This window comes from Camellia sinensis, chromosome 11 (genome assembly GCF_055761805.1).
Source record: "Camellia sinensis isolate YWXY chromosome 11, ASM5576180v1, whole genome shotgun sequence".
In the NCBI taxonomy this organism is placed as follows: Eukaryota; Viridiplantae; Streptophyta; class Magnoliopsida; order Ericales; family Theaceae; genus Camellia; species Camellia sinensis.
In genome coordinates this window covers 137,119,309-137,131,003 of record NC_138971.1, presented here as the reverse complement: position 1 = coordinate 137,131,003, position 11,695 = coordinate 137,119,309, and the positions used below count along the sequence as shown (strand labels likewise).

The 11,695-nt window shown below is 36.6% G+C and overlaps 1 pseudogene across 1 annotated transcript; it reads left to right on the top strand.

Moving 5' to 3' along the window:
• The first annotated feature begins 205 nt into the window (after positions 1-205).
• LOC114300311 (peroxisomal acyl-coenzyme A oxidase 1-like) lies at positions 206-9,877 on the top strand (annotated as a pseudogene). The gene is made up of 6 exons (XR_014345383.1): positions 206-391; positions 1,091-1,211; positions 1,493-1,603; positions 1,905-1,974; positions 9,323-9,506; positions 9,609-9,877. The product of XR_014345383.1 is annotated as a peroxisomal acyl-coenzyme A oxidase 1-like (transcript).
• The last annotated feature ends 1,818 nt before the right edge of the window (positions 9,878-11,695 follow it).

Below are 11,695 nucleotides of genomic sequence, written 5' to 3'. Positions count from 1 at the left end.
TCATTTAACCCTAGATTTTTGTATTTCCTACGGAAGTTCATTTATTTCTAGGCAAATATGTGATAACAAACTGAACCATTGTATCTTAAGAATTAAAAAATGTATGAAACTGATTTGTGTTCTATTAAAATTGCTCATTCTGCAACTAGGGAATGTATTTTAAGAGCCACTCCCTCCACTTAGTTTGTTTATTTCATGTATAGCCTGCAATAGTGATAATAAATACTTCATAATGGTTTACGACTCATGTTTGTTGCAGGATGGTATTGAAGAGTGCCGAAAATTATGTGGCGGCCATGACTACCTTTGTACCAGTGGGCTTCCTGAATTATTTGCCGTTTATGTCCCTGCCTGTACATACGAAGAATACAATATTGTGCTTTTTTTATGGGTACGTGATATGACTTACTTTTAACATTGTTTTTAATTGTTTTGATTTCTCTTTTATTCTTGATATGAAGGTTTTGAGATACGATATTGAATGAACTTAACTTGCTGCAGCAGTAGTACTATTTGGAAACAAGATCTGCCTTCTTGTGTTGAATGCCCAGAATTCCCATTGATTTATAGTTTTAGTAAGCAGGGGATTAGTGATATAGATATCAGTAGAGATCTTTCATAGTATCATAATTGTGTTTTATATCTGAGCATTGCTTATAGAATCTGAAATTCATCAATCTTCATGCTGAACTTTGGTTTCTGGAATTGAAATTTTGACTTCTATTTTGCATTTTATTTCTTTGGATAGACAGTAGATTGTAGAACTTACTAAGAAAGAGGGAATCATATGAAATATTTTGTTGAAATTTCAGTCAATTCAATCTGCCTTGATAAATATGTCTTGGAATTATCTTGGTTGCATTTGCACTGGTATTTTCTTGCTATGAGTTAAGGTATTGTATCTACTACTGTTTTAAGTCACTAGATAGATAGCTGAATAATGTTATAATCCAAACTCCCATGACTGGAGTTTGGATAGGTTTAAACTACTAGGTTTCAGTGTATACCAGTTGAGCATTTGGGTATTAATATGTGGTAGATTGCAACTGGGTTATTCCATCACATCTGCTCATGTGCCTTTCTTCTGTAGGTTGCAAGGTTTCTCATGAAGACTGCTTCCCAGCTCGGGTCTGGCAAGAAACCAGCTGGTACAACATCTTATATGGGACAAATTGAGCATCTAATGCAATGCCGTTCCAATGTTCAAAGAGGTATTTGGTCCTTTTTTGAGTGTGCTGATTATTTCCTCTTATTTGAGCTTTCAGGAGCGAGAAGGTTGAAACAGTGTTCTGCGACCTAGGTGTGACAATTTACATATAACCATTTTTTGTTGCCTTAAGAAGTTATTAAACCACAATCATGTAATACTCGATTGTAATTTGAACTGTCAACTACACAAGACACCTTAACAAATCACTAGTCCAAGAGACAATGGTCTCGATTTGCATTCACATCTCTTCACTTGTATTCTGTCTTCTTTGATGGCATGCAGCTGAGGATTGGTTAAAGCCTAGTGCAATATTGGAAGCATTTGAGTCAAGAGCTGCTAGAATGTCTGTTGCCTGTGCTCAAAATTTAACCAAGTTTTCAAATCCAGAGGAAGGTATTTCTGCTTTGATAGAAGTCAAATCTTCTATGTTTTTTTATTTTCTGCTGTTACTGTGTAAAATTTCACCGAACTTAATGGAGGAACATATGTACAGGAATGGTTAGATGCTTTCATCATTGTTATTCATCAATTTTGGATCAATATTATCTATCTGATGCATTGGCTTGGTTGGGTAGTCTAATGATGAGAATTACATGAACTAGATGATACGGTTCTTTAAGTGTTTCTTCTTATGCAGTTGTGCTTATAATAAAATAGATTTACATTTCTATCTATTGTTGTTTTTTATCTTTAGGCTTTGCGGAACTCTGAGCTGATTTGGTGGAGGCCGCACTTGCTCACTGCCAATTAATTATAGTTTCCAAGTGAGCTACTTTTGTTGTACAAAATTGCGAAATTAAATAAATAAATTTATGAAGAAATCAAATTATATACCAAGAATATATGCTGATAATTACAATTAAATTTCAACAGAAATACACGAAACAATAAAAGGGTAAAGAGACGAAACCGAAGCCTGCACGGAAGCAGTTTCCTTAAAACAGATTTCGCTGCCTCACGGGTCGAGTGCTTGAGGAAACCCAGCGTCTGTCTCCCAGGATACGACGGTCAAAACCAGTTATGGCAGAAGCACGATCTGTCTAGCTTAGTGAACAAAACAATGGCAGCACTCTCTCACAATAGGAACTATCTGGCAAACTGACTTGTAAAATAGAAGCAAAAATTTCTATATTGAAACTTGACAGGAGGGTCTCAATTTATACATGTATAGGGGAGAGAGGAAGAGCCTCCAGCCTTTAAGGCTAGTTATTAAAACACTAAGCATCCATAGCCCCTTTCCACAAAATGAAAAGTATGGATGCCTAAAGGATTCACCCCCTTTAGCCAAGAAAAAAGATTTAAATACTCTTTAAAATCCTATTCATGAATCTAACATCATGAAGCAATTTCTTGGCAATTTCTTATTCAAAACCCAATGGTTTTTGGCTCACTTGGACCCAACACAAAAAATGGTTAGGACCCACTTTAATATTTAATTAAAGTCACCACACTTTAATATTAAATTAAAGTCTCCAAAAATCATTTTTTCTAACAATCCTCCACATGAATAAAAATTGACCGAATGACTCAACAAACAGACATCGTTCAACAATAAAGACTCTGAGAGAGAGTACAACGGACTAACCTCGACATCAGAGAAGGTAGCTTTTGGCTTTGAACCTCTCCCAGTGAAAACCTATCGAGTTTACTGGCAGATCAGTGAATAAGACATCTTGAACTGCTCTACCGTTTATGTAAACTGAGACAATAGATCTCACACGGGAATTACTCCTACCACCATTATGTTCTCACTGGTGTGCCCTGTGTGGCCCTGGACACTAGCCTGGTTCAGCGAGTGGTTTCAAAGAATCTTGGCCTGCCCAATTCTTCTAGAAGTGGTCCCACTTCAAACTCACATAGGTGACTCTACTAAAGTATCCTGCAATACTTAGCTCAACAACTTAACACATAAGAGTCATTAAAAGCTCAGCTTATCCTCTACACTTGCAGGTATCACTGATAGAAGGAATGGAAGGAAGTTTAACCTCCTCAGTGACATACCACCGTTACATGCAATTAGGTTGTCCCATTGAACCTAGATCTTGGGATCTCCAGTCAACTAGGTTGGGTTTCCATTCCGGTAACTTCCAAAGGCCTTAACCCCATTCCTTTTGACGACGTTTCGACTAACACTCGACTTAACCCTTTGGTTAGCGGATCCGCAATGTTGTCCTTAGACTTTACATAGTCTAAAGAGACAACTCCATTCGAGAGTAGTAGTCGTATGGAATTATGTCTACGACGGATATGTCTAGACTTTCCATTATACATATTATTCTGTGCCCTACCAATTGCAGATTGACAATCATAATGAATACAAATAGCTGGCACAGGTTTAGACCAACGTGAAATATCTTCAATGAAATGGCGAAGTCATTCAGCTTCTTCCGTTGCTTTATCCAAAGCAATAAACTTTGATTCCACCATTGATCTAGATATACACGTTTGCTTGGAAGATTTCCAAGACACGGTTGCCCCCACCAAGAGTGAACACATATCCACTAGTGGACTTTGAGTCCTTTATATCTGATATCCAATTCGCGTTACTATATCCTTCAAGCACCGCTAGATATCGAGTATAATGCAGCCCATAATCCCGAGTGTAGCGTAAATACCTTAACACCCGCACAATGCCCTTCTAATGAGAAGCATTAGGATTACTTGTGTATCTACTAAGCCTGCTAACCGAGTAAGCTATATCTGGCCTAGTACAACTCATCAGATACATTAAACTTCCAATTACCCGAGAATATTTTAATTGAGAGACACTCTTTTTATTATTCTTGGTAAAGTGTAGACTTAAGTCTACAGGTGTCGATGACACACTCGTATCTGGTCCACTAAACTTCTCAAGTATCTTATCAACATAATGAGACTGAGAAAGTACAATTCCGCCAGAGATTCTGGTAATCTTAATTCCCAAAATAACATCTGCAATGCCCATATCCTTCATGTCAAATTTAGAGTTTAACAACTTCTTGGTAGTTTTGATCATTTCATCGTTACTACCTATAATGAGCATATCATCAACATATAGACACAAAATGACATAACCTCTGTCAGTGTCTTTGACATTAATACACTTGTCACATTCGTTGATTCGAAACCCATTTGACAACATTACATTGTCAAACTTCTCATGCCATTGTTTAGGCGCTTGCTTCAAACCATACAAAGATTTGACAAGTTTGCAGACTTTTTTGTTTTGTCCTGGAGCTGAAAACCCTTCAGATTGCTCCATGTAGATTTCTTCATTCAAATCCCCATTTAAGAAAGTTGTCTTTACATCCATCTGGTGTATCTCAAGATTGCGCAAAGCTGCTATCGCAATCACTATGCGAATGGATGTTATCCTAGTTACAGGTGAGTACGTATCAAAGTAATCCAGGCCTTCTCGTTGCCTGTACCCTTTGATAACGAGCCTTGTCTTATACTTGTCAATAGACCCATCGGCCTTCATCTTTCGTTTAAAAATTCATTTGTAGCCTAAAGGCTTACAACCTGGAGGTAAATCTACCAACTCCCACGTGTGGTTCTGTAAGATGGAGTCAATCTCACTTTTGATCGCTTCTTTCCATAAAGGACTCTCAGGATAAGTCACAGCTTCGTGGAAAGTTTGTGGTTCGTTCTCAACCATATAAGTCAAGAAGTCTGGACCAAAAGATTTGGATGTCCTAGCCCTTTTACTCCGTTTGGGCTCATCTAAAACCTCAATTTGATCATCACTTGGATCATCAACATGATCATCCTCATTAGTAAGCTCATCAAATTGCTCCAAAGACCTTGGAACCCCTGCATGGGTTCGGCAAGGAAAAATGTCTTCAAAGAAACATGCATTCCTTGACTCCATGATGGTATTCCTGTGTATGTCTGGAATTTCAGACTTATGAACAAGAAACCGATATGCACTACTATTATGTGCATAACCAATTAATATACAATCCACAGATTTCGGGCCTATCCTAACTCGTTTGGGTGTAGGAATCGCCACTTTTGCAAGACACCCCCATATTCGTAAGAATTTATACGAAGACTTAACGCCTTTCCATAACTCGTACGACATCTTGTCCACTTCGCTTCAACACAAGTTTCACACTTGTGTTTCGTCAGAACAACCTTGTCGGACTCAAAAAACCATGCGAAAAACATGTTTACTGAGAAGAGACCTTGAGACAAGATTCTAACGAATGTCCGGAACATACAGGACTTCGTTCAAGGTTAGCTCTTTTCCTGAGGTTAACATCAGGACCACCTTTCCCTCAACAAATGAGGTAGTAGAGTTTCCCATAAACAACTTCTCACCGTTTGTAACCGGTTTGAAAGTTGTAAACAGCTCCTTCTCGGAACAGATGTGGCGTGTAGCCCTAGTAAAATTAAAAGCCTCGCTACCACAGTTGTAGCACTTCCCAAAGAACCGAGAACCAGGTTCCCGCGGCTTGTATGCCATTTTCTTTGCGACACCACCCCTTGGCCCCAGCTAAGAGCCCTTGTTCAAGGGGGGGCTTCTTCCTCATCCCAGAAAATTTGCCATGCTCAATGACATTGGCCTTCATTGAGGAGGTACTCCCTCCTTTCTTTCTATTATCCTCCTCATTACGGAGTTGGATAATCAGGTCTTCTTTGTAGAATTTATACAAAGTTTTAAACAAATCCTTGTGTCACAATGATTATGAAACTCTCAAAATCATATCACAGTAAATACATTCCCAGAATGTCATCAACCGAATTAGGCACCTAAATATATTTGGTCCAACCTATCACTCTGAAGCCAATAGTCTTACTATTAGGAAACAAAAATCCAGTGTTTAATAGTCTACTATTCGGAACTTCATAACATGGCCAGTAGTCTTATCACTAGGAATCACTAATTTCTCAGCATGTGGTCAGTAGACTTTCTACTAGTAGGAATCACAATGTCTTAACCTGTGATCAGTAGTCACTTTACTACTAGGAATCACAACGTCCTGACATAGGGTCATAGACTCTTTCATTACTAGGAATCATCATGTCTTGACATATGACCAGTAGCCTCTCCACTACTAGGAATCATGATGTCTTGACATGTGATCAGTAATCTGTTCACAACTAGGAACCACAATCTCATAACTGTGTAGCCAGTGTTCTAACACCTCCTAGGAACCACCAGTTTTCTATCTCTGTGATCAGTGATCTTGTACTCACTAGGAACCACCAATTTAAGAATATATTTGGAATTTAAAAAACCAAAAAATATTCACCCACTATAACAGGTTGTCTCATCTTTGCTTTCAAGCAAAGTCACATAGCAATCATAAGTATACCAAACTAATTGCTTCTGATCAAATCAGAGAAATTTTTAATGCAATCTTATGATTTCCTTCAATCATACTTGATCTCTCAAGATCTTTCTTTAAGAATCTCGCGAGGCTAAGGTTGTCAGGTGGAACAACATTTTTGTTTGTCACCTTTTGAAGCCATTTTTGAAACATCACAACAGAATTTCACTTCTGTGATTCCAGAAAATAAACTTAACCCTTAGAAAATCCCTTAGATAAAAATTTAATTCAAAACTAGTTTCACCAATTAACCTAGAATCGAACATGGTCAGGAATGTTCCCAGGAAGATTGGAGGGGTCATATCGGTCCCACTTAAAACCCAGTTAACCTTTTGACAAAACATTCAAGAGCATGTTGACTCCTAGTCCATAGGAAACAATTTAAAAATTAAGATTTCCAGAAGATAAACCAGGTTATAACAAACCGATTCCCAAGCAAATAAAATTTGCTACTAGAATTACACCACTCATAAAAGTTAACCGGTACTCCCAGAACTAAGCCCATTATTTCTGAATAAAATCAAAAATATTTTAGCTAATGCTAAAATTTGGTTTCCTTTCTCAAAACCAAAAACACTTTGGACATAATCAGATTATAACCAAAGACTTTCTCCAAACTTGGTTTTCTAACACTTTGGGAATAAAATGATTAAACCCAAAGACTTCCTCAAACTCCAAAGGTTTGAAACCAAATCCATCTTAGTTGTCATTTCTGAACAAATAAGAACTACTCTTTAGCCAAAGCTAAAACTTTGGTTTCTATCACAGAAAACCAAACCAAGTTCCAAACTTACAAACAATTTAAAAAATTGCTATAACAATTACACGCATATAAAATGCTTCTAACAAAACAAGCAAATAAAACCTGCCACCACAAATTGATAAACAAATCAACTACATCTCAAGCAAAAAACATGCTTCAAACATTTAAATAAAATAGCTAATCCATAAGGATTCTATTTAGTCTAAAAGCCTTTCCACGCTTAGGTATTCCTATTCAACATAAAAGTTAGTAGTCCAAACATTTTTGTTTTTACATCCCAAATACTATTCATTTGGTTTTATATTTGTTTTTCGCATTGGTATCCCTACAAAGAAAGTTAGTAGCAAACCACAACAAAATATAAACAAATAAACTAAAAAAAAAATTTAATTATAATAAATAATTGAAACCATCTAGCCAACTATTAATTACATAAGTAACCAACTAATAGAAGGTACCAAAACAAAATAAAATTTGTAACTTCAAAATTAAATTACAACTTTAAAATAAAGTTCAATACTCATGAGTCATGAATGAAATTAATTCATAATAAACATTTAAACTAATAACTCCAAATAGATAAGTCAAATTCAAAGTTAATGCACCCAATTAAATAATTCAGATTAATGCACCTAATTAAATAATTCAGATTAATGCACCCAAATAAATAATTTAGATTAATGCACCTAATTAAAAAACTCAGATTAATGCACCCAATTAGATAATTTAGATTAATCATGTACACAATTCATAAAACTCTATAACTCCAAATACATTAAATTATGTAATCTAGCCTAGAAAATAATAAGCATGTAACAAATTGAGACTAGAATAGAATTAGCATGTCAAAATTGCAACATCCATAAATTACATTTTATAACCTTAAAATTCATGCAAATCATGGTAGGGAGATGATGAACCATACGCATAAAACAAGATCATACTAATACAATTAAGTATGCAAATTATAATAGAGCATTCTAATTAAACTAAGCAATTAGAGAATAACATTGCATGATTTACAATCATTGAAATAGTGAGTAATTCTGCAATATTTCCTAGTAACATTATACAAAACTAACCTAATAGTGTATATAAATCTATTCGATTAATTTCATAGAAAATATATATAAAATCTGTTTTAAGCTTGTTGTTCAAAATTGTGAAATTAAATAAATAGATTTATGAAGAAATCAAATTATATACCAAGAACATATGCTGATAATTACAATTAAATTTCAACAGAAATACACAAAACAATAAAAGGGTAAAGAGACGAAACCGAAGCCTGCACGGAAGCAGTTTCCTTAAAACAGATTTCGCCGCCTTACGGGTCGAGTGCTTGAGGAAACCCGGCGTCTGTCTCCCAGGATACGACGGTCAAAACCAGCTACGACAGAAGCACTATCTGTCTAGCTTAGTGAACAAAACAATGGCAGCACTCTCTCACAATAGGAACTATCTGGCAAACTGACTTGTAAAATGGAAGCAAAAAATTCTATATTGAAACTTGACAGGAGGGTCTCAATTTATACATGTATAGGGGAGAGAGGAAGAGCCTCCAGCCTTTAAGGCTAGTTATTAAAACACCAAGCATCCATAGCCCCTTTCCACAAAATGAAAAGTATGGATGCCCAAAGGATTCATCCCCTTTAACCAAGAAAAAAGATTTAAATACTCTTTAAAATCCTATTCATGAATCTAACATCATGAAGCAATTTCTTGGCAATTTCTTATTCAAAACCCAATGGTTTTTGGCTCACTTGGACCCAACACAAAAAATGGTTAGAACCCACTTTAATATTTAATTAAAGTCACCACACTTTAATATTAAATTAAAGTCCCCAAAAATCATTTTTTCCAACAACTTTTTCTCTCCTGTTAATTTTAGATCTGAGAACTCAACAATATCTTTGCTTCAGCTATCTTCGCTAGAGATGAATGCTCAAGGAAAATTGTTTTCTTGTTCTTCTACCTTTCTGTTTTTATTTTTTTATTTTTAATGTGGAAACAAGAAAATTTCTTCCCATTCAGGTTCATCGAGAAATTGCTACAAGACATTCCTGGAAAGGGGGTCAGAGAACAATTAGAGGCGCTCTGTAACATCTATGCACTCTTCCTTCTTAACAAGCATCAAGGTGATTTTCTCTCCACTGGCTGCATCACTGCCAAGCAGGCTTCACTTGCAAATGATCAGCTCCGATCTTTGTATTCTCAGGTTTGTCCCAATAATTCAACTTTAACTACTACCCTTTTTAACGCAGCTTGATTTGAAACTGCCAGTTTGCTTACTAGCTTCAAATTCATGTTTTGTCTTTAGCTTCGTCCAAATGCAATTGCTCTTGTTGATGCATTTAACTACACTGACCACTTCTTTGGCTCGATACTTGGCTGCTATGACGGAAATGTATATCCGAAACTCTACGAGGCAGCATGGAAAGATCCTCTGAATGATTCAGTTGTGCCTGAGGGCTACCATGAATACATCCGCCCATTACTGAAGCAAAATCTCTGTACTGCCAGACTCTGAAAGAACTTTGTCCGACTGATACATCTGAAATTTCACTCTCATGTATTGCTAATAAAGGTACCTGTCCGACTGATACGTCTGAAATTTTGCTCTCATGTATTGCAGTTGTATTGTTGATCTGCAGCTATTGTGATGCCCTGGTGAGAGGGTGCTTGGGTTAAAGGAGTTTTTATCTGAGTCTGAGCATGGTGGATTAGGATAGCATGGTGGTTTGGAGTATAGTTTGTGCCCTGCTATGTTGCAGTGTTTAGTCTACTGCTTTTGGGTAATCTAAGGAAGCTGTGCTATTCATCTGTTAGTTTTGTAAAATTGGCTGAGTTTTCTTCATAAGGGAGATGTGTTCACTGGATGGCTTGCTGCTGATCCTGGGCAGTGGGAGTATGTTGGTACTTGTTAGGAATCCAGAGGGCAGCAAAGTATTTGACAGAACATTGTAGAGAAATAAAGGGGTGTGGACTGAGAATATTGGCTTGTGAAGAGCCCATTTATTATGGAACAACAAGCTTGGTGAGAGATAGAGCAAGACTGGTCTGGGGGGATAACAAGCAAGCCAGAAGTGCATGCCCAGACAATGAAGATAATTTTGATTTTGGAGCTTATAAATGGTCTGTTGAACTTGTTGCCAATGAAAGCTGTTTGGAGAAGATTCTCTTTCCTATCTTTTGGGGCCTCATGACTCATAAGTACTTTTGGCATCTTGGAGAGCACAACTGATTGGTTAGAAGCTGTCTTCATTATCATAGTTTTGGTGTTTTAGTGCTGCTGATGTTTTGTTCCATTTGTTCCACTTGCACTGTTGCAATGCTGCTGTTTGGTTTGTTCTGTTTTTTTTCTTTCTCTTGTTGGTTCTTTTGATTGGTTTCTCACCAATCTCGGGTCAAGTGCTAGCATATGATTGTGCTTCCTTTGCGATACCAACCTAGTTGGGATTGTTGAGGTTTGCTTTGATGCTTAGTGCACTTCCTTGCTTTATTAATATATTTTTGCATGTATATTGCTTTTTTCATTAATAAAGTTTTTTTGCCAATAAAAAAAAATCAAAATAAATAAAGGTACCTGTTTGTTGCCCTTCAAATAGGGAAGGTTTAAGGTAGATTAATGGGATTTTTTTCATGTTGGTTGATAGAACAATACTATTTATCATTATGGTGAAATTGGCTCCAAGAATTGTTCAATAAGGACTATATATCCCTTAAGATATGGCTCGTGTTTGGATCTTGAATGTGAATATTTCTCTCTTTTCTTCGACAATTTAAAAATCTGTTTGATATTGGGCAAAGATTTTGGAGATGGGTCTTCCATGCCTGCTGATAGGGTTTTGGATGCACTAATCATCTCCATTATTATGCTTATTAATTAAGAGGTTAATTTTGCTCATGCTCTGTAACAATGTTATTGTTCATTTTTATTCACGCGTGCATGTAATTAAGTTTATTGCATCTCACATCATTATAAACTGATTAGTTACCTACAATCTTCACATGAAACGTGGTTCGAAATCATGTGAGAACGGGACTAATTCTTGAACATCCCGAAGAATGTGAACTCTTCAACAAAATAGTGAAGAACATGGGTTTGGATCCCAAATTGATGAAAAGGGTCATTGCGTTGTGGCTCGTTCTTGAAGACTACGGTTACCAAGACTTCACGAAAGTTGTTCTTCGTCAAGACAATCGAACCATGGGTTGATCAAGATTTTGCTCCGAAACCCACATGCTACCTCTGTTTTTAGTTCTATCTTCAATTTCCAATCCAGTAACCATGCACAGCTAGCAACTGATTCCACCATTTTTACCACTCTCTCTCTCTCTCTCTCTCTGTCATCAAACGATTGTGGGATCTTAGGGTTTTGGGGAAGAAGGAAAGGGATTATAGGG